The sequence below is a fragment of the Danio rerio genome, chromosome 20 (assembly GCF_052040795.2).
Source record: "Danio rerio strain M-AB ecotype USA chromosome 20, GRCz13ab, whole genome shotgun sequence".
In the NCBI taxonomy this organism is placed as follows: Eukaryota; Metazoa; Chordata; class Actinopteri; order Cypriniformes; family Danionidae; genus Danio; species Danio rerio.
In genome coordinates this window covers 29,241,388-29,266,038 of record NC_141040.1, presented here as the reverse complement: position 1 = coordinate 29,266,038, position 24,651 = coordinate 29,241,388, and the positions used below count along the sequence as shown (strand labels likewise).

The following is a 24,651-nucleotide window of genomic DNA, read 5'->3' as shown; positions in this document are numbered from 1 at the left end:
GCAGAAGACCACATTGGGTGCCACTCCTGTCAACTAAGAACAGGAAACTGAGGTTACAATTTGTACAGCCTCCCCAAAATTGGACAGTAGAAGATTGGAAAACTTTGCCTGGTTTGATAAGTCTCAATTTCTGCTGCGACATTCGGATGGTAGGGTCAGTATTTGCCGTCAACAACATTAAAGCATGGACCCATCCTGCCTTGTATCAGCGGTTCAGGCTGGTGGTGGTATGGTGTGCGGGACAATTTTTTGGCAAACTTTGGGTTTATTATCACCAATTAAGCATTGTGTCAACGGCACAGCATAACTGAGTATTGTTGCTGACCATGTACCTCTTTTTATGTCCAGTGTACTCATCCTCTGATGGCTACTTCCAGCAGGATAAAGCGCCATGTCATAAAGTGCAAATCCTCTCAGTTTTTTTAGGTTTCTTGAACATGACAATGAGTTCACTGTAATATACCAATAATAATATATAGTATATATATATAATATATAATAATAATAGTAATATAACCAATAGAGCATCTTTGGGATGTGGTGGAATAGGAGATTTGCATCATGGATGTTCAGCTGACAAATCTGCAGCAACTGCTCGATGGTATCATGTCAATATGGACCAACATATTCATCTGAGGATGATTTCTAGTACCTTGTTAAATCTATGCCACGAAGGATTAAGGCAGTTCTGGAGGCAAAAGTGGGTCCAACCCGGTATCAGTAAGTAAACTGGCCATGATGAGTGTATGTTTTATCAGTCGTTTACATCTAAAATTCACCATCTTTAAAAACCTGACTGAACACTTCTGTTACCATCTATTGTAACTCTCCAAACTAAAACAGACTTCCACATCAGCGACTTCTCATTTTCTACTCTTTCAACTCAACCTCTCTGCTAGATATGTTTAATCCCACACAGAGCGAGCATGTCACATTATTTTCCTGACATGATATTTTGTGCAGCTCATCTTCTGGATCCGCGCGCGCTAATCCTCGAGCACATCTGTGCAGCGCTACGGAGCTCCGCCCATCCTGCTGTTGTGAAAGTGACGTCAGCCCTATCACTTGTGGAGAGTGAAGCGATGCCGCAGTCCGCGATCTGCAGTGAGAGAGCAGGTACAGCCGATCCCTTACCTGGAAACCTCAACCGCACGTCCTCCGTTATCCGCGGATATTTCCGGTTACGCAGAAATCACAATAACATTCCGTCTTTCTCCTTCGCCGTACGCACGGTAAGCGTTTATTCTTTGCTGTTCCTTGTGGGTTATTCTATTGTGATGCTTACAATAAGGTTGCCGGTGCCTATTGTTAATATTTGCGAATCACTTTTCAGCGCATTTCTTATCTAAAGAGCAGTTCTTAATTATTTTATCCGAGAGGGAAATGAGCGCAGTTTCGGAACAAAAGCGCGGAAGGTTGCTGGAGAAGGAGCGGAATCGCTGTCATTGATTTTAGTCATATAACGGACAAACTTGTTGTGCAGGTTGCGAACTTAAGAGAGGAACTCAATCCGGTTTAAGCTTCATAATAACCTGAAATATAAGAGCTGGATCATTCTAAGTGTTTCCCTGCGGGACGTTGAAGGTGTCGTCAGAGATGCAACACACCTGTCCCACTAGTGCACCTGCCTCCCTCATGCACTTGTTTTGGTGACCGTTTATTCATTTGTTGACTAATGAGCGCTTTTAATAGACAGACTTTTGGTTACCTGTAAGAAATTGGGAAGAAATAACTATAAGTCGAGATTGTGTTGGGATAGTTCACCCAAAAATGAAAAATTTACTCACTGTTCACCTTCTCAAGTTTTCTAAACCTTATGAGTTTCTTTTATTCTGTTGAACACAAAAGAATATACGTGAAATAAGTTAAAAACCTGTAACCCTTGACTTCCTTAGCATAGGAAAAACATATGGTTATAATGGTTAGGGCTTTCTTCAAAATTTCTCTTTTTGTGTTCAATTGAAAAACTCATACAGGTCTGTGACCTGAATGATGAGTAAATGATGATAGATTTTTCTGTTTTGGGTGAACTATCCATTCAAGGCATTTTACTTTCATTTACACTGTTCACTTACACGTGGCAAATCTAGTGGGCTAAACTGGAAAGTAGTTAAATATTAAACATTTCATTAAACAATATTAAACAAATAGTTAAACATAAGAGATACCAGTTTTAATGGGTTAATTTTACTAAAACATAATTTTGTTTCTATTATTTTTTAAAATATATTGTTTCATTCAGATATGGCTGATTCTGCTTGATATAATTTACATGTATCAAGCATATTTGTATTATCAATGTGTGGTAGTCTTGTAATGAAACATTAATATAATAATAATCAAACTCGCCCTGCATCTCTTAAAGCTTGCAGATTGAATTCTATGTTAGATTGGGATGTTTTTCCTGGAAAATCATGTGATGTTTAACACACTTCTGTGAACCTCTCATCCGTTCAGTGGGACATAAAGCAAATCTTCATCAGCATATGGCAAAAAAGTCATTCTGTACTGTAATATCAATATTTCATGCTGAAATTTATTTTGGTTATGCATTATCTATTTTATATTCTGAACAGTGTAATTTGAGTCACATTGTCGGCTTGATTTTGGTGAATTCGGTTGATTTAAAAAAAAAAAAATTTTTTTTGGTGAACTTTTAGTAGATTTTTACAGAGTTTGTGCAAACATAGCCATATTCCTATGATCAGATGCTTTCTTAGCGGCTGTTTTCTCTCCACTGTGAGATTGGTTGTTAATGTTGTTTACACACACAGGTTTTCAACTTACACCCCCTTTAAAATATTACATTTGGTTCTTTAAGTCATGTTTAAAGAATAAGCCATAGAATTGATGTCACTTGACAATTGTGTTTCTATTATATCATTTTTTTTATCATATTATTTGTTTTAGATATATAAAGTCCAAAGTTTAGATCAGCTTACCAGTAGGTATTGCTATTCTAAATCCAAATAAACACGCCCACACTATAACGAAATTATGTCAAGCTGGGTGTGATAAAATATCACAGAATCTGAGTATTATTTCCATTATTTCTATGTCTTTTATTAAAACATTTAAAGCTGGTGAATGATTTTCATTTTGACACAGAGAATTTAGTTGTACTGATATTGTCAAGTTTTCACCTTTTAATATTCAGATAATACTGATCTTGGGTAACACTTTCCATCCAATAGTTAACACAAACAAAATGTGTTTAACTATTAATTAAACATATTAAGTAGGCTTGGGCCGGTATAAGATTTTGATGGTATAATAACTTTGGATAAAAATATCATGGTATTGGGATTACTGCTTTAAAATAAGTTCTTTTAAACGCCTGGGTAAAAAACAACAACTTTTACCCAGCATTGAGCACAATATGTTTTATTCAAAGACACATTTAAAATGTTTTGGACCAGTAGCTTTTGATGTGGATGTTCCTTTTCTGCTGAAATACTGTTGCCCTAAAAAAACTAAATAAAATAGTTGTGAAAAACATGTAAAAAACAACAACAATGTACATATACCTTAGGATCGGTATAACAGAATACTTGGCGATTTTAAAGCCTAGACTCCCAACTGCTGCAAACGTTGAAACTGGTTATTGTCTCATGCCTAATATTGAGTGATGTTTTTGTTAGCAGTGATGTGCAATCTGCACATATATGTAAAAATCTAAATAATAATAATAATAACAACAAGAATGTTGGTTTCACAAAATTGAACTAACAATGAGCATTAAATTTGTTACATTTGTTATCTTTTTTGATGCAGGTTATAAAAATTCTAAATTCATAAAAAATTGTTTATTGTAGTCCATGTGCATTTTATTATTAGCATATATAACTTTTAATTTCTGTAATAAAAGTATTTTTCATTGCTAATGCTAACATATTGAACTGGTTCTGAGAAATGGTATGGTACCTATTTTAGTTCAAAAAGTCAAACATAAGTTTATAATATCCAATTACATTTAAGAAGTATACCCTACCAACACTAATCCCATCAAATTGTTGATTAGTACCACTCAGAACTTCTTAAATGATACAGTAACAGGAGGACTGTACTGTGAAGTGTGACCCAGGTTCTTTCCTTTTGAAGTTTTTTAGATTCACAGACTTTTGTAGAAGTAGGTTATGTAGTGTGTGCCAACTGCCATATATTCTCATAACTCGCTTCCCCCAAGGCCAGCGCTGTTAATCAAAGCACAGAGGCTACAATCTGTTTCGGCTCTTGCATCTTCTCAGTATGTGGGGCATGGGCCAGTCACAGTAGTAAATAACCTGTGCGATAGAGGGATGAGTCTGGTCAAAATATGCTGACTATCATTTTTTTTTTTCTTGTTGGCACTGTGATAAACTCTCCACTGTGAAACATGTCAAGTTGGCAACATTAATAATTGTTAATTTGTGGACAGACATGACTTTTAATACAATCTGCTTATTTGGTTTTGAAAGCATCAATGCTGTGGAGTGCATTATGGCAGTTCTATTTAAAAAAAGATTTACTGTAATGTTGTTGTTGTTGATGATGTGTTAAAAGCCACAAACCAAACCAACCAACACTCAGGAGTATTAAAACATTGCAATCATCATTTAAAGCAAAGATGTGTATAAAATCATGTACAAAGACACAAGACTGTGTTCTAATGGGTTTATTGTGATAAAGAACAATCACACAAAGCATTTAGAACAACACATTCAAGCAAATATAGCATAAAAACATGAAATTAAACATGATAAAAAAGCAGCAATTATAAAAATATTCATCCAAAGTTCTTGGTTTTATCTGTCTTTTAAAAAAAATGTTTTTTTTTATGTGCACAAAAAACAAACAAGCAACATTGTCTCGGAATATACACACTTTACTGGTAAATATAATATGAACTGCCATGTATGTGGATTCAGCTGTTGGAGATCCACAAAAAATCCACAAAAACGGAAATGTAGTGATACAGAGTATGTAGTCATAAAAAGTCCTAAAAGGTAGTGTGCTAGTCAGTTTACGTGAGGGATGCTGGATTTGGATTGAGAACGTTTTAGATCTAAGTATCAGAGAAAGGGTTCCCAGGTAGCAAAGAACTTTCTGTCAGAATTGGACTTCATAAATCGGAGCCTTTCCAAATGGATGACGGAGGTAGGCATGGGCCAGTATAAGACTTTGATGATATGATAACTTAAATAAAAATATCACAGTTTCACTGTATTTTGATCACTGCTCTAATATATATATTTTTACAATTTCTGGGCTAAAAACAAGAACATTTCTCTCTTTTAAACAGTATGTTTTATTTTAAAAAGCATTTTTAAAAATTTGGAATAGTAAACATATTTCATTTTATTTTATAAACGTATTCAAAAACTGATTTTATTTTACAATTGAAAAAGGCATCTCTGAACATCTTTTCTGCTGGAGATAATGTTGTCCTAAAAAACAAACAAAAAATTATAAATAAAAAAATTGTACACATATCTTGGGAACGGTGTTGCAGAAAATTTTGGTGGTTTTAAAACTGTGCCCTCTTCCAAACCGGAGTATACACTGAAAACAGTTATCGTCTCATGCCTAGACGGAGGCCATATTCATTCATCAGATTCAAAAAGAAGGAGGTAAAGGAGATTTGCAGTTTTTTTAGCATTAGTTTCTTTTGCCCACAGTCATGCCTAGAGTGAGGGGTTGTTGGAGATCTTTTTGAAGGGTGAAGGAGTGTTCTAAAACCCTAAAAATAGCAAGTTCTGTATCCGGTAGAAGGGGAATATTAGGCCTTGGAGTATAAATCAAAAATGTTTGTCCAAAAATCAAACAAAGAGGGGCAAAACTATCATGCATTAGCTGTGGTGTCTTCTGTAATTTTACATTGGTCACACATAGGTGAAATAGAAGAAAAATGTTTTAGTAATTTTTGGTTTTGGTACAGTGCAGGCAATGAATGACCTTGAACTGCATTAACTGATGCCTACTGTTTACCGATCAGGGGTGCGTTTCCCAAACAACGACGTAACTTATGGCTGAACTATTAGTAGTAGTAAGTAGTAGTAGTAGTAAAACTTGATTGTCCTTGACAGGAAATTTGTTATGGGCATCGCCATATTGCTGCAGACATACACTAAAACAAGCAAGAAAAAAACAATACAAAATACAACAGTTACAAAATTAATAATGCTAATTAAGGTAGACTCTTGTTAAATAAACCCACTGAAACAGGTACAAAGGATTTCTTATAGCGGTTTAAGCTATCATAGTACGATGCATCGTTTGGGGAAAAGAGCGATGTAGTGACAAGTGTTCCCCAAAACCCATAGTTTCTCTGTCCCAGATTCATAGTTTAAACCACATTAGTTTTAACATAAAATGCCCATAATGATGCTCTAAACTGGGTGGAGTAATAACTTCTTTAGAGAAGAACCCCATCATTTCTTTGTGCAAATTATGTTGTTTTACATGTGCACACATTTAAAAAAAAATACAATATTAGTTTTGGTAAAAACATGCACTCGCTTTCCATATTAATTGAAGTATATGTAAACAGCCAATATATTGCCCATGTTTCCTTTACAAATATTATTGAGAACATTACAGTACATATTCCATTCTAAATTAACATCAAATCACTTACAAACGCTAACACGTATTCTAATATCATACATAAATCATAAAAAATAAATAAATAATGAGGCTAATTATTGAGAAATAAAATGTAATATTTGATGATGACAATGATGATTATTAATATTATTTTTATTATTAGGATATTGTTAATATATTTTAATTTTTTTGTAAAATCTACTTTTACTATTTGACACATTCAAACCACTGCAGAAATGTTCTAACCAAGAGGCCCATGTCATAAACAGTACATATACTTAATAAACAACTTACCATAAATTAAAAGCATTACCGTAAGCTGTGTTTTCACAAGCTCTGGAGATGTAGCATACATTCTGCTTTTAAATAATAGGTCACCTATAGCTTTCATCATGAGCTATGGCTGTGTTCAAAATGGCATCAAAGTGCACTACAAAGGGAGCGCAATTGTAAACATGAAGATCGCTAACTGAACTATGCTTTGAAAGCAAATTAGAGCTGACTTTAATGCTTTAAAAAAAAATCATTCCAAATTTAAATATAAGAATGTTCTAAATGATTAGGACATGGGGGGATCACAGAGAATAGAGCATAGCCAGGAACTGTTTCTAACTACAGCTCCAGAGGTTTAGTTGCAAGCATAAAAGCTTGCAACGCAGTTTGCGAATGTTCGTTGGAAAAATTGATTTGGGAATCGCAAAATTAACAAACTATGTTTGTGACGATGTAACTTAGACCTTAGTTGGCTAACGATGGTTTTTGAAAATGCATCCCAGGACCGTACTGCATTCAGCCACTTATCCCATATAGTTTCTCTGATATCTTAGTTCCAAGTTCACCTTTCCAAGCCAGTTTAAATTTCTCTTTAGAAGCTGAGACAAAGGATTTAAACAACCCAAAACATTTTGAAATTAAATGAGAGGGCTGAGGATTTACATAATGCAGTGTACCCCGAGTGGGGTAGATTTATTTTGGTGTACTTTGCAAGCAGCAGCTCTCTGATTGGTGGAATTTCTGTACATCATCACAGCTAATGTAGTTTTTCTGCTCAAATTCTGCTATCAAACAGTTGTTTTAAAATTAAGTTGAATTCATACAATCACATAGCTTTAACCAAAGCATATAACTTTGATCAACTTATTTTGAGCAGGTTTGTCTTTTTAAAGTTTGTCAGTTATTGTTTAAAATTAATTTCTTTTTGTAAAGAAAATCCTTTTTTTTTACTGCTAGACTCAACTGTTGAACTTTTTGAAGGCTTCATTAGCCTTTTATGCATAAAGAGTCTATGCTGATGATGTCATTTCCTGGAGAGCTAATAGCGGTAATAGTCATGTACTTAAACATAAATTTACCCATTGTGAATGGCTTGACTTTATAAGCAAACTCACACAGAGAACTGTGCAAGTGCGCATGTGGACAGTTGACATGACTTGCTTTCTATTTAAGTTTGATTTCGGTAAATTTATTTCACTCACAAATGCCAACCGCCCATGTTCTGCACTGGTGTGTGTGCAAATCTCCCAGTGGGAACAGGGTGGAGTGCCCCAGAAATATGCCTTATATGTCACACACACACAGAGGATTGCTTCCTACTAGAGGATGTTGGCTGCCCTAAATACCAACAGTGTGTGTATGTGTGTGTGAGAGATTTTACCAGTGAGATATAAAGAGAAAGGGATAAAGAAGGGTGGTTGAAAATGAAATTGTGCTTGTGTGACCATGTGTCCTCAATACACTCTTTAATATAATCAAATCAGCAAGAGTCAAATTCTCTTGCTGTCCATCATCCAATCTCCTACCATGAATATCAATGGAGTTACAGCGCCACACTAGCAAAACTTCACCGCTCTTCTTGTTCACCTTCAAATGTAAAAAGACAGAGAAAGGTTTTTTTCAGCGCTTCTCTGTCGAGGAGATAAATAGATTGATGGATGTGCTTCTTTGAACTTAGACAAGACATTCAGGCTGGTTGGTGGACCTGAGTGAAGTGAAGTGCAGTGGAGAAGACAAGCGGCTCCTTGAATGTGCACTTTTAAGAGAACGTGGCTCCTGCCTTCTGTGCTACTCTTTATACAGACACACATGCTGTGAACTGTGAGAAAAAGCGTGCTTGAGCTAAAGCGCCAGCACTGCTTGTGTAACTCCGCTAGATAAACACTTGCTTGTGTTGGTGAAAAAAAGCTGAAAGATATCTTTTGCAGCAGTTCTCCGCCCCTTATTATGGTTTAAACATGTATGTCTAAAAGTGCACTTTGAGGACTAGTGACCCATGTTCTAGGTTATAAGATGCAAGAAATGCAAATTATGCAATCAGATTACTTTAGAAGTAATGAAGTAACTTTAAAATGATTAAAGAAACTTTCAAATGATTAATTGCAATTTGTAATATCCAAAATAAGAGTTTGTGTTCACATGATATTATGTGTGCTGTTTTTTTATTATGTTCATTACCGGTCAAAAGTTTGGGGTTACTAGGATTTTGAAATGTTTTAAAATAAGCCTCTCCTGCTCACCAAAGCTGCATTTACTTAATTAAAAATACAGTACAAATTATACAATTGTGAAATGTTTTGCTCTATAAAATGACTGTTCAAAAATAGTTTATAATTTAATTTAATAATTTATTCATGTAATTTTAAAGATAAATTTTGAGCTAAATTACGATCACACGATCCTTCAGAAATCACTCTATTATTATTATTATTATTATTATTATTATTATTATTATTATTATTATTATTATTATTATTATTATTATTATTATTATTATTATTATTGGCAACGCAGTGGCGCAGTAGGTAGTGCTTTCGCCTCACAGCAAGAAGGTCGCTGGATCACTGGTTCGAACCTCGGCTCAGATCGCGTTTCTGTGAGGAGTGCATGGTCTTCCTTGCATTTGCGTGGGTTTCCTCTGGGTGCTCTGGTTTCCCCCACAGTCCTGTCCTTCCAGCTGCAACCCATCTCTGGGAAACATCCACACACACTCATTCACACTCAAACACTATGGACAATTTAGCTTACCCAATTCACCTGTACCGCATGTCTTTGCACTTGTGGGAGAAACCGAGAACGAGAATTAGCTCTCTCCCTTTAACGAATTAGCCCCTTGTAAATAATATGATGGGTGGCACGGTGGCTGAGTGATTAGCACTGTGGCCTTGCTGATTCAAGTCCTGACTAGGTGAGTTGGCATTTCTGTGTTTGTATGTTCCCCCTGTGGTTGCGTGGGTTTTCTCCGTGTGCTCCAGTTTCCCCCACAGTCCAGAGGTAAGGTATGCATGCGCCATAGCTAAATTGACTAACTAAATTGGATGTAGTATATGAGTCTGTGTGTTTGAATAAGTGTATGGGTGTTTTCCAGTACTGGGTTTCGGCTGGGGCATCCGCTGTGACCCCTGATAAATAAGGCACTAAGTCGAAGCAAATGAATAATGTGATATTCTGAGGGGATCAACAACTCGTCATTGGTTTTTAATCTAGATTATTGCTCCTGATATTACTGAATCTGTCTCCCTTGTGTGAATGTGGCTGTATATTTTGTCAAATGAATATGAGTGTGTTAATCATACAGCAATGATACAGACTTTGTTTTCATTTGTGGATGTTTTTGTACTGTTCACGGTCACCTCTGCAGTATCATTCAGTCGGACTCTCTGAATGGCTAGTGTGGTCTCTGCTGGCAGGTTTCATATGCTTGTTTCCTGTGTGGACAGAGAAGTCCTTATTCCCCCTCCCCTGCACAAAGCATGCTGGGTGCACACTCAGAACAGACATGTGCTGTGTGAGAAGGGTAACATGTTGAATGCTGATTTGCCAGTGCCGCAGGTGGCCTTCACTATCAGCTCAAGGGACATTTGTATGTGGCTGTGAGATATCTAGTGAAGAATGAGGACGAGAGAAACAGAGGAAGGTATATTGAGAGAGAAAGTGAGGGTTTTATGAGAAGTCTTCTTCAATGTGAGCTTTGGCACTGTTTAAACTCAAGGATTTTGGGTGGGGTGGCTTATTAATGTGTGCATGTGTACAAGCGAGCTTGTATATCATATTCATTGCCTTGAAGGCTGAGAATCTGTTGGCAGATTTAACACCAAGTCTTTGTTATACATAAACACACATTCACACTGCATATCTTAAATCTGATTTCATCCATATTGACAAGGAATAATTTTAGGCTCTGTCTATACCTGGTATTAACATGCATTTTTCCTAATCTAATCATAAATGGACACTAAATATGGGTGTAAACAGGGTCTAGCGTGTCTTTAAGGTAGTCTTTTCAGTTCAGATAGTAACACAAACCCATATTAGTTGGTGTAATTTTGCAGTTATTATTGTATATGGTTTTCAGTTGTCTGCTTTTACAAATGTAAACCGCGTAAACATATTTTCATTGTTACATCAAATGATTGGAAAAGTCCTATGTACAAACAGCCGTCAATAAAGAAAGAAATAGGAATGGTACATGCATCGTTTAAAGGCAGTATTTTTAAGCTTTCAGATAAAATGTAATTTTTTTTTTCATTTGATCCATACAAACTGCTGATTCATTCAGGAATTAAGTGAATGACTCATTATGAATGGGCACTTGAATCATTGGTTCAATCAATTCTTTTGAATCATGAAATCAACTGTGTGTTAAGAAAAACTGGTACTGATTTACTTTCAGAAACATTCACAAAGACAATATTATGTCTGAGAAAACAGTTGTAATTTAAAGGTATGGGGGAAATTATTGATACACACTTATTGCAATCATTTCTATGGCAATATTATATTAATACATGGATGCCCATATCAAAATATTGCCAGTATTTTACTTCTATTACACAATTTTTTTGAATATTAAAAATCTAATTCTTTACAGTCCACTACAGTATATTGTAGAGTTTAGTTTTCTTTTGGGGAGCAGGGTCATCATCATGCAGTAAGCTATAATAGAAGTAAAAAAAATATGGCGTCATCACGGAAAGTGCATGTAAAATTCAACGGTTTTGATTAAAGTGTTGGACAGTTTGTCTGCTTGACAATCCCATTTATAAATCACAATAACATGATTTTGGTGTGATTCAAGTTACGTAATAGTATTAGTTTTCTAAGTAACCTATTACTTTTAAAAATTAAGTAATAATATTTGAGTTACTTTAAAAGAAATGTAAAGCAATGCAAGTTACTTTTTAGGTTAGTTAATTCACTTAAAAAAAGTAGCTGGAGTAAAATTTGTTTTTTAACATTAAATCACAAATTCTGTGAGAGAATTTTTCGATTAATAAAGGGAATAAGCTGACAAGAAAATGAATGAATGAATGAATATCTGAATGGACAGTGATTTGACTATATAATAAGACTACAAGTACAAAAGCATCACACACGTTGCTTTAAACTTTCATTAATCTGTATACGGCATGTATAGCTCTGGGGTCAGGAAGTTCTCAGAAGATAACATTTATCTTATGTGTTTTTTTAAAGGTAAATGAAGGTTATACAATGTGTTGTTAATTGCAGAACTCCTTTATTTAAAAAAAAGAACCCCCCGCCACCCCATGCACAACTTCTGAAAGAGATCAAGCCTAAGCCAGGTGACAGGTCAGTCAGTAAAAGTAACGTAACGCATTACTAACATAAAAATTAACTAACTGACGCAACTAGTTACTTTTTGAGGGAGTAACTCATTATTGTAATGCAATATTTTCGAAAGTAACTTTCCACTGAACGCTGATTGTAATATTGTGATAATATCGCATGGGAATACTGTTGATTCACACCCATATTAATTTATTATTTACTGAAGTTTTTTTTAACAGAATCAGTATTACATTTGCACCCATGCTTTACAGGAAGGAAAGGTGATATTGTATTCTTTGCTCGTTTAATATCAACAAAGAATCAAACACATATATCTGGCTGTCTATGTCTATACTATCTACAGAAACACCATCCTGTTATCATTTCAGAATAGTGATGAGTTTGTTTATGTGTGCGGTCTGAATCCTATGTAATGTTTTCTCAGAGCCTGAGGGAAACATATTTGTGTGAGTGTAAATAGAAATGTTGCTTCTGCCCAGCTTAAATTTATTGCACAAAAATGCCAGACCCACAGAGACGTTCATTCCAGTCGGTGAGAGAATTACACAAATGACTGTGAGGATTCACTCTGAATGAATCATTCAGAGTGTACAGAATTCAGAAGTCACCCCTAAAAATGCTAGGATTGCAATATTTGGTTGGTTTTGACCATTTTTAAACCATTTAGTGAGACGAGTCTAGCCATTTTTAGCAAGCTGCGCTGTCAACAGAGAGGGAAAAAAAACATTTGTTTTGACATTTGATTGGATCTGATTGTTTAAATGTGAGTTTGGTTATAGACTGTGATGATCACTTAATGAATATTTATTTATTGTTTATTTGACATAGACAATTATAAAATATCATAATTACACTGGACAAAAAACATTTGTTTATGTGTTTTGGCACATTGTTAATTCTCAACACGTGGAAGGAAAACTAAAATAAACACATATACACAGCATTATATTTCTTTACATAAGATTGCTATAAGGCAAAAGCAAAGGCAGTATGATCAAACATTAGATTTAATGAAATGAGATGATCATAACAAAAGCAACACTGTATTTAGCCGCAATGTAAATATCCAGAACTTTAAGGTATTTTACATTACTATAATGAACTCAAATCTTCAGGGTATAAGATCACCGTTGTAAAGTCATCTCTTCCACTTTCTTCTTCTTTCTCACCTCATTTCATATGCATTAAACAGAGAGACTCTATTTAATATTCAATCCTAGTTTGTCTATATGAGAACACTGAAACTGAAAATGGAATTTAGAGAGTAGTTTTTAATAAGCAATTCATCTTGGGTCCATAACAGCTCTAAATCACTCATCCCCTGAGCTTGAGTTATTCTAGAAATCCTCAGTGCAGATTGTCTCAAATAAACAGCAGAAATAACTTCCTTCTCGATTCCCATAAACACTCTTACTTCTCATTGTCAGTGTGTCTGAATGGATGATTTTTGATTGTCTGTTTGGCTTTATGTGGTGGATGTGGTGGATTAAATAAAGCTGATTTAGAAATGAATGAGAATATTCCCCCTGTTCAACTTGTAATGAGATACAAATGTCAGGTGTTATGTTCATACAGATGAGCTAATAATTCTGCATCTGTGAGAATCAAATGTTTTTTGCTTCTTTGACGTTTAGAGTTTTTTGTCTGTGGGTGTTTTTTGTACATGTTCAACAAAATGTTTAAATTTGAATGTATAATCTCTTAGGGGCAGTTTTCAACATTAACACCCAAAACACATACAATGTTTGTGTTTTATTTACAATTACTTGACAGTGTTTTAGAGGACTGAAAAGCCTAATGTTTAAGAACAGGTTTCCAAGATTTAATTATATATTTGAGATCGTGAGTTGGGTGACGCAGTGGCACAGTTGGTAGTGCTGTCGCCTCACAGCTAGAAGGTTGCTGGTTCGAACCTCGGCTGGATAAGTTGGTGTTTTTGTGTGCAGTTTGCATTTTCTCCCTGAGTTCGCGTGGGTTTCCTCCGGGTGCTCCGGTTTCCCCCACAGTCCAAAGACATGCAGTACAGGTGAATTGGGTTGGCTAAATTGTCCATAGTGTTTAAGTGTGAATGAGTGTGTGTGGATGTTTCCCAGAGATGGGTTGTGGCTGGAAGGGCATCAGCTGTGTAAAAAAATATATGCTGGATAAGTTGGCGGTTATTCCGCTGTGGCAACCCCGGAATAATAAAGGGACTAAGCCGAAAAGAAAATTAATGAATAAATGAACGAATCCTGAGTTGGGCAAGTTGGCATTTCTGTGTGGAGTAGGGCTGCAGGATATTGGAAAAAACTGATTCTGCAATATTTAGTTTTTCTGCAATATATATTGCGATGTGCAGACAATTTCACAAGATGACTTTATTTGGAAAGAATTCATAATTTTACATTGATTGGGATGATTTTGTATAAACTATAAAAAATGATCTTAGATATATTATTTAATGTAACGAATTGAAGCACAGATGAAAAGAACAGAACAAAGACAATAATGAAATAAACAGAACTTGCTGGATAAGTGGTTGGTTCATTCCGCTGTGGCGACCCCGGTTTAATAAAGGGACTAAGCTGAAAAGAAAATTAATGAATGAATGAATGTCATAGACTTTAAAAACCTTCCAAATAAAAATCTTTCACACTATTAGATTAAACTTTTTCCTGGTTTATTTATAAACACAACTTCACATTGCAGATCCCGCAATGTGACTATTAGAGCTTCGCACATTGCGATATCAATACTGAAATGATATATTGTGCAGCCCTTGCAAGGAGTTTGCATGTTCTGAGTGTGTGTGAGAATACAGAAGTGTATGGGTGTTACCCTGTACTGGGTTGCTGCTGGAATGGCATCTGCTGCGTGAAACATATGGCGGAATAGCTGGCGGTTCATTCTGCTGTGGTGATCACTGATAATAATTAAGGGAAATTCAAAATAAATGAATGAATGAACAAGTTTAAACATATACCCTTATACTCTCACTAAGACACAGTGTGTTTTAAATGTAATTAATGATCAATTTCTTATTTTAATTTGAATGAGGTAAATTAAAGTTATTTTTACTGACTTTAAGGTTTTATCTCAGGCAGCACAGAAACTGGAGCAAATATTAATTTTATCCCTTGTATTGATCACCAGAAGAAAATCTCGGTTATATTTAGGGTGTGAATGAAGCAATTGGGTTAAAGTGAATAGGGAAAATATAGAGGCAAGTGTTGAGTATACTGTAGCTGTGATTGTATTTCTCATATCTGGGCATTTTCTTCATGGGTCTTTATTTTCTTGATCCACACTCAAAAAAGATTTCATTAAAATGAGCTGTATTGACACAGTTCTTGAGATTTTCTTTCCACCTTATTGATAATAGTTAACTTAATTGAGTTGTGTTGTGAGAAGAAGACAAGACGTTTGGCCAGCGAAAAAAAAAAATGGAAATGGTTGTGCCCAACTGAGTCTGGTTTCTCTCGAGTTTTTTTTTCTTTCTTCACTTTCGCCAATTGGTGAAGTTTTTTTTCCGCATCGCTGTCGCCACTGGCTTGCATGGTTTGGGATCTTTAGAGCTACACATCAATAGATTTGCTTCAGGTTCAGTTTCCAGCCTCCGCTGCTGAGACTGCAGCTCTGCACAAGACGTTTGGCCAGCGGAGAAATGGAAATGATCGTGCCCAACTGAGTCTGGTTTCTCTCAAGGTTTTTTTTCTTTCACTTTCACCAATTGGTGAATTTTTTTATTTATTTTTTTTGCTCGCCGCTGTCGCCACTGGCTTGCATGGTTCGGGATCTGTAGAGCTAGGCACTGATGGATTTGCTCTTCCGTGTTTGGATTCTGTGTAGTGATTATTAAACCTCACTGAACTGAGCTGAACTTAAACTCTGAAAATTGAACTGACACTGTTTCAATTTACTATGATCTTTTATGTGAAGCTGCTTTGACACAATCTACATTGTAAAAGCGCTATACAAATAAAGGTAAATAGAACATGAATGAATTGTGTGGAGGCCTACATTTTTTAGGTGTTCTTCACATTCCTTTCATCTTCACTCCACTTGATCTAAAAAAGTTCTAAAAATAAAAGATCATATTAGTATTGATGGTTTCAACCTCAAATAATAATTTCACAAAGTTTCTTTGCAGCGGAAATGTTTCATTAGATTTTTAAGAAAAAATTATTATTTTCAGAACTGTTCAATGCAATGTACTTTGGCCAATCAAAATGGTTACCATAATGGTTTAATGATTATTTTATTGTGAAAACCACAATTTTAAACATTTCTGTATGAATGTTTGAGACTTAGAAACATCATTTCCAAATAGTTTTAATAATAATAATAGTAATAATAAAATAAATAAATAAATAAATAACAATACAATTATTATTATTATTATTATTTTTATTAACAACAACAACAACAACAATAACAATAATAATAATAATAATTAATAATTATTAATTAATAATTAATAATAATAATAATAAGGGCTGTACGATATTGAAAAAATCTGATTTTGCGATATTTTATTTTTTTGCTATAAAAATTGCGATATGAATACATTTTCAGAAGATGGTTTGAATAGCTGTATTTGATGGTTTTCTTGGGAGTCTAACAGTATTCAGGTACAGAAATTTAATAATCACAATGCAAAAAATGTTTTGTGGTCTAAGTAAAGGCTAAATGAAAATATTGTTTAGTTTTCACCGTCAAAAGAAAATGAAATGTTTTCATGTTTGTTATAAGGAAATTATCTGCCAATGGGGTAAGTGAAATAATCTTGTTTGAAATCTCGCTTTAAAATGTAGATATTTGGAGTAGAAACAAGACAGAATTTTCCTTGCATAAATCATATGGATTTCATATAAATACAATGATTAAATACAATTCTGTAAATCCCGGTCAATAATAATCTCTTAAGACTCAACATTGTATATCTTGCGATATGACTATTGCAGATGCACACATTGCAATATTGATGCTGAGATGATATGTTGTGCAGCCCTAATGATGATGATGATAATAATAATAATAATAATCATCATCATCAATATTACTTTTATAATTTAAAGCAGGTATAGTCTTGTTTTTTGGACAAAATATAAAACAAAAAAGTTGAAAGGTAAAGTGAGAGAAAGTAAAAGGCTGAAGAGAATTCTTATATGAAAAAAAGCAATCACAGCAGCCTGAAGAGGTTTGGAGTTTCAGTGTGTGTGTGTGTGTGAGAGAGAGAGAGAAAGTAAGTCCCAGTCCCAAAAGCAGATCCTGTCTGCCTCAGCTTTCAGCTCTTTAATCAATCCATCAGTCTATTAGCCTCCATGTATCGATCTGTAATGGACTCTTTATTTGCACACAATAGATTAGTAGAGGACGAGAACCCTGGGTCACATCTTCACTTTCATTATCTACGTTTCTTTGTTCTTCTGCGTGGAAAAACCAATCTCAAGAGTGTCAGCACTTATTAGGTTGAATACTACAAAGAAGCTTTATATCTCAGTGGGTTTTGAAGCATTTCTATGGTCTGGAGGAATCCGCCCCTCATTGTTTATTATTGATCATTATAAAAGTAGTTTAATGCTAAGATTATGTTAAAAGTATTAGCGGTGTTTTTATTTTGCAGGTCGTACTTACACTGATTGGATTCAGCACAATCAATAATCACATTATATATGTCTAAAATAGGATATAACAGAACAACAAAAATAAACCAATTAACATTATTTTAACACAGTATTAGTATATTTTTGTGATCATCATTAAAAATAATAATTTTGTAAACTTTAAAAACAAATCTCTATATAACAGTATTGTAAGAACATACATTTAATGTTTAGATAAATATTTTATATACACTGTAAAAAGGCGATTAAGTGACTTTACCCAAAAAAGTAGGTAAACCCATTGCCTTGACAGTATTAAATAAATGAACTGTGAATAATCATGACATTTAAGTAAACTAAACAGTTCAAGGGGACAGCACGGTTGCTCAGTAGTTAGCACTGTCATCTCACAGCAAGAAGGTCGCTGGTGTGTCTTGGCAGTTGGCATTTCTGTGTGTAGTTTGCATGTTCTTCCTGTGTTTGCGCTGGTTTCCTCCAGTTGCATCAGTTTCCCCCACAGTCCAAAGAGGTGCCCTATAGGTGAATTGAATAAACTAAATTGTTCTTAGTACATAAATGTGTGTGTGAATAAGTGTGAATGGGTGTTTGGAATAGTTGGCAACCTCTGAAATGTAGACTAAGCCGAAGGAAAATGAATGAATGAATGAATGAATAAACAATTCCAAGTTACAAGAGGTCTACTCACCTTTTTAAGCTTATTTACTAATTGCGTTTTGCAGTGAATTTATAAATGTAAATTAACGTAATGTATTTATAACACATTGCAGTTGTAAAGACTGCATCTTACATTTCATAGGAATAAAAGAGCCTGCAAAATCACTAATTATTGCAAATAATTGTAAATTTACACAGTAATCGGTAACTCAAACTGACCCATAACACAATATAAATATTTCTTTCAATAATAAGTGATTTTACCAAATTACATTTGAGGGAAGCAGTTATAGTTAAAAATAAACATTTGATTTCACATAAACTGAATGAACAGAGGCCTACTGGTCCCTGCAGATATTCTGTAATGATACTGTTAACCTCTGTAGTCTGCAGATATAAGTGATACTGTGCTGTTCATGAATCATATAGTATTTCCTGAAGCACACAGTAGTCCTTAATGCAAAACCGATGATAGCTCTCTCTTTCGCTCACATTATAATCTAGATAGGACAGTTTAGACACAAAGTACTCGGAGATGAGAGTGGCAAAGGATTGGGAAAAAACCTCAAGCAAGAACATAACTCAGGTCATAACTTATTAAGCTAATAAGAGAGTGACACTTTAGAGAAAGGAGTAGACTTGCTAGATCAGACACCATCTTGTGAGTTGTGATGTTTCGGTTAGTTTACACTTTAGTAGGTTTCTGTTGTTGCAGTTTGCTGGTAAAGAGGTAATAAAGGCACTGTATGATACTATTGTAACAGTTGGAAATCATGAGCTATCTAAAATGTGATTTTCGCATAAAAGCTTTGATAATCCAGCAGTCGATGCTATTAAAGAGATCCAACTCTCTTGGGAGCCGGCACAACACAGTGAAATGCAATTATGCAGTGCTGTTTTGTAAATGTGGACTGGCAAAGCTGTTTGAGGCGATGTAGATTAAGATTGTTGTGCTAAGCAGACAAGTAACATTAAAGACATTATGCAGTGTGAAAGTCTTGTTTTTGTCAATGATAAATGAAAGAAAAATAACTGAAATTGTGATGCACTTGATGGAAGACACACTTTGACAATGTCTAACCAATTATGTCAATAATGTCAAGATTATATTTAAGACTGAAATAAGAATTTCAAAGCTAGACCTAAGGAGGTTTTTAATCCAATAATTTGTCTTTAAATGACTTTTGTGCCTCTAACAATGTGTGTAAAATCCTGCTAGCATGAAATAAACAATGCTAGCCCCTGGCTAACAGATAAACATATTAGCAATATGCTGTTATTTTAGCAATGTTTAAACCTGTTAGAACTTTATTAACATGCTAATAAAATATTCTAGTTGAGAAATGCGTTAGCAGTATAAACATGCTTACAAACAGGAATGAAGATTTCAAGTTTACTTTCTAATATAATAAAATGTCTTTTTACAGTACTTTTAGCAGTGTTTTAATACTTTGCTAAGCAATTCATAGATTTAAATCATGCTAGCAACTAGTTCACATGCTGGAAACATTTGTATATGTTAAATCATGCTAGTAACTTGTTAACATGTATTTTAGAAATATATTTCCAAAGTACGAATGTACCAAAGTACCAATTTGTTAAAACATTAGCAGTATGCTAGCAGTGTATTAAAGACTCCAAAATGAGCATCCTGTAATAATTTACTCAAGAAATGTAAACTTCATCAATTGTTTTACTTCAGATTTGTTTGTCTTCATCTTTTTAGCCTGGTTTACATTAGTTTCAAGTTCCTAATGTGTTATGATTAAGGCCCAGAAGCTTTACCAGTAGTACTTCACTGGACAGAAAGCTCTGCAGAACACCAGATGGGAATATTTTTGGTGCAGAGCATGATCTCAACCAATTTATAATATGACTTTTGCTGCCTTAAATGCATCAGACTGCTCTAATGTAAAAGTAAATGAGCAGAAGGTTTGTGCTACTGAGTCACTGGCAGGCAAGAAGACTAATTAGTAGTTGAAAAAAGTAGATTCTAACACTCCCAATACCGCAGGAAAATTTGCTGACAGGGAATGTGCAGTCTGAGAGATCCTGATTTGTATACTAATGCACTCCAACATAACGGAGCAGGTGCTACTAAAATGTAATGTTTGTCTCTAAATTCTGAGTTGATAATAACTGAGCTGCACCTCCACCACCGATTCTCCACCCATTGCCCAGCTGAAATCACTGCCACCTGAAAACATTCCAGTGAGTTCGGTTTATTAACAAATAATAAGTTATGGAATTTTGAACTTGCATCAAGAATGTGATAATAGTTCTAAAGTAACTGTTAGACAGGCTGATGTTGAAATGCTTAAATGTATTTTAGCTTTGGCAATGTCTTTATTTGGGAATAGAGGATGCTGAAAGAATTCTGTAACTAATACATTACTACTAGTTTTCAAAACACTTAAACCCCACTAAAGATATCTAAAAGGCTCATTCTATGCTTTTTAAAAACATCCTTTGATGGAGTGTTTATTGTAAGTTGCTTTGTAAATTACACAGTATTTAACTGTAATATGATGAACTGTACTTTACTGTTGGACAGTTATGTAGTATGTTACTAGCTACGTTTCCATTCTCTTTTTTGTATTTTAGATAAGCGCATAAAAATTGGTTGATGGAAATGCTAAGATGCGCATACATTTTGAAAATGCGCATAAAAGCAACTAAGTAGGATAAACTTTTGATTTGATAATAAAAGATGTGCATAAACTAAAAACGTGTGAATGGACAAACCAGCAGGCTGAGCACATTGCAACTCACCTAAAATGTTTTGGTCATTCTAAAACACCTTAACCATTTCCGTATTAGTGTTATTATATTATTAATGACCTCCAGAACTGTCAAGAGCATATGTGGTCCACATCTGATGCCTTCAAATGCCACCACGCGTTTACTGCATGTCGGCATACTGTTTTCTGAGGTGCAAATAAAGAAAAGATTCACGCAGCTTTTCCTACCCCAGTAAATTCTGTTTTTACCTTTGATATTTGGCGCCAGTTATTCAGGAAGTGATGATTTTGTTCTCTTTGACTACTTGGAAACCGCTGCTTTATTCGCACGTCTTTTATGGGATATTCCAGTTATGCGCATAAATTCAAATTGCATCTTTGGATGGAAACATAGCAAGTGTATTTTAACATTGCATTGTGAAAAAATACTGTATATTTTACGGTAAATATGTACACACAAATCTGTAAATACATATGTAACAAGGTAAATAGTGCTATAAATTTAAACACAGTATTTTTGCTGTAATTGATTTACAGTAATTTACTGTTAGACTTCTGCCAGTAAGTTACTGTAGGTTCTACAGGCCCACAGTAGCTATGTTTCCATCCAAAAATGCGAATAAACTTCATTCGCACAACTTTTATGCGATAATCCAGTTTTGCGCATAAAGCAGCGTTTCCATCCAAAGAGTCAAAGCGAACAAAATCGTCACTTCCTGATTAACTGGCGGCAAATATCAACAGTAAAAACTGCATTTGCTGCAGTAGGAGAAGCTGCATCTATCTTTTCTAAATGAATGCGCCTCAGAAGACAATTCTGACAAGCAGTGAGCACGCAGTGGTGTTTGAAGGTGTCAGACGCGGAGCACAGGCGCTCTTGATTCTGGAGGTCATTAATAATATAACACTAATATTGAAACGGTAAGGCGTTTTATAATGACCAAAACAACATTTCAGATGTTTTATAATGTGCTCAGCCTGACGTTTTGTCCATTCACACACATTTTAAGCATCACATGATCTCTTTTAACAAAATCACATGACCTTTTTTAATGCGCATGCTGGAGTTTGTGCGGTAAAAGTGTTTTCATCGCAGTTCATGCGCATCTTTTCTTATCGAATAAAAAGTTTATCCTACCCAGTTAGGCGCATAAGTTTTTTATGCGCATTTTCAAAATTTATGCGCATCATGGCGTTTCCATCAACTGTTTTTTTATGCGCATTTGCAAAATAGGTGGATGGAAACATAGCTAGTGTCTTTCTGACTGTAAAAGTCTGCAATCTTTTAAAGATCAAATTGCACAATAAATAAAGCTACAGTATTCTTTCCTAAAAAGAATCAATTCTGAATTGCCGAAATGGGTCACCAGCAATTCCAGTTTCACTTCCATAAGTGATCTACATTGATCTGTAACACATTTACATTGGTTGCATGCCCTCAAACATCATTTACTCTCTCTCTCAAACTCTGTAGTGAGTTTGCATTTTTTTCCGACTTCATCAGCATTTATTGTCCAGACAAAAAATAATAAATTTAATAAATAATGCAATTTTTCACAAACACGGCTGTTATAATTACTGAAGCTGCAAAATGAATCTCTCACTTGCAGTACGTTGTCTGCACACTTTGTTATTTATGATGATAGAATTTGCATGCATGAAGAATTTAGTCACTGAAGATGCACTCTCTACTGCAACTGGTTGCTCCTTGTTTTCATTAGCTCAACAGAAAAGGATGTGATTGCTTATTACTGTCAGTGCAGAAATGAACAAGAGGAACAAAGATATTTGATGCAACATGTCATAAATTGACACTTTTTTCCTTCACATTTTCACTTTTGTGCTTTTAGACTCTGGGTAGATGTCAGACCATTTCAAGCCCTCCAGCTCAAAGATATCTTTTTAAATAGCATACAGGGGCACTTTAAATATTTATCTACAAAAGTGTACAAAGGTGAGAATAGTTGGCAGATAATTCCACTCTGACAACCCCTGATAAAGAAGAAAGACGTTGAAAGCACTGTAAGAAATGGCCGTAATCAGTTTTTAAAGCAATAGTGAATTTGATTCTATTCTGAACGTGAAACTACTAATCCACATGGCACTATCACAATTAATTAGGACAATGAGATTTCACAATGGGTGGTCTTCCTTCTGTTCTGTACACAACATTTTTTTTTAGTCTGTGACTAAAATACCTTCAAGTTTATTTTACTGTTTGAACACATGAAACTTTCTCACACTGGTGACAGTTTAACTAGGAATCTGTGTCTATCCGGGTTCTGAATCTGCAGGTTTACAGTTTAGCTTAGGTAATGTTGAAATCACATTTATGACTGATTTTTGCTGACTCTGCATCAAATACTATTTATAAAAATATTTCAAATAAATTGCTTCTTTGATCTTTAAATTGATCAGAAAATCCCAAAAGTGTATTACTGTTTACACACAATGATTATTAGCACAGTTGTTTTGAACATTGATATTAATAATGAAATGAAAATTAAATAAAAATGAGGAAAAAGAAGGAAAGTTTTTTAGCATCCCATCAGAATATTAAAATGCTTTCTAAATGATCATGTGACCCTGAAGACTGCAGTAAAGGCTGCTTAATATTCAGTTTTATTCACTAGTATAACATTTAATTTGACATCACCATTACCTTAACGTTAACATTACATTTAACAAAAATAAAAATAACAATAAATAATAAAAAAAAAATGCAGCATTGGAGACTTTTGCTGTGATGCAATATTTATAATATCTTTCAAGCCCCAAAGTTTGAAATCATAATAAATACTGCAAATATCAATGCATACTCACTGTATTTAATGTGTCTTTAGAGATTGATTATTAATTGATTACTAATTCTAAGCTGTTTGGCATGTTGTGACAATCTTGCAGCTTGCGTCTCTTATCATTTAAAATGTTTTAGTTCATTATTTGTTTATACATCTACAATATTTCGATATCTATTTTTTTTTAGAAACTTGGAAGCTGACTCACTGAACTTCTAGAGATATTTCCAACGAGTGTTTAATGGGCTTAGAGTTTGTGTTTGGCTTGTGTGTGTTCAATCTGCCCATGGAGCACCGACTCGGGATTCAGCTGCGAGACACAGGGCTGCTTTCCCAGAAAGAGCTTTAGAGCAAAGACAGAGACGAACAATCGCTTTTGCATTAGGCGAAACACTCTGGCACAATCAATATCCTGTTTGTGTGCGAGTGCGTGATGGTGCTCAGGGGATGTGGCTTGTTGCATGCACACGTGTGTTATGGCAAACAACACGACTGAGTGTAAGAGGAAAATGGATTGAAACAATGGAGGAAATATATAAGAGCGACTGAAAAGAGGTGTATTTCGTCTATCCTTTAAGAAATGCTTTCTCATTATTCTCCACTTGTTCTCTTCTTTCCTGTTTAATCCTTGTCACTTGTTCGCAGTCTCTCTCTCTCTCTCGCTTCACCTTGTTCTCTTCCCAT

General features: G+C 34.7%; 1 protein-coding gene across 6 annotated transcripts in view; it reads left to right on the top strand.

Annotated features, from left to right (window-relative positions):
- The first annotated feature begins 1,084 nt into the window (after nucleotides 1-1,084).
- The window catches only part of itsn2a (intersectin 2a), a 79,787-nt gene continuing 56,220 nt past the window's right edge, over nucleotides 1,085-24,651 (top strand). For all 6 annotated transcript variants that reach the window (XM_087297521.1, XM_087297519.1, XM_087297522.1 and 3 more), the window contains exon 1: nucleotides 1,085-1,232. The gene's annotated coding sequence lies outside the window, so the exon portion shown is untranslated. The remainder of the gene's footprint in view (nucleotides 1,233-24,651) is intronic.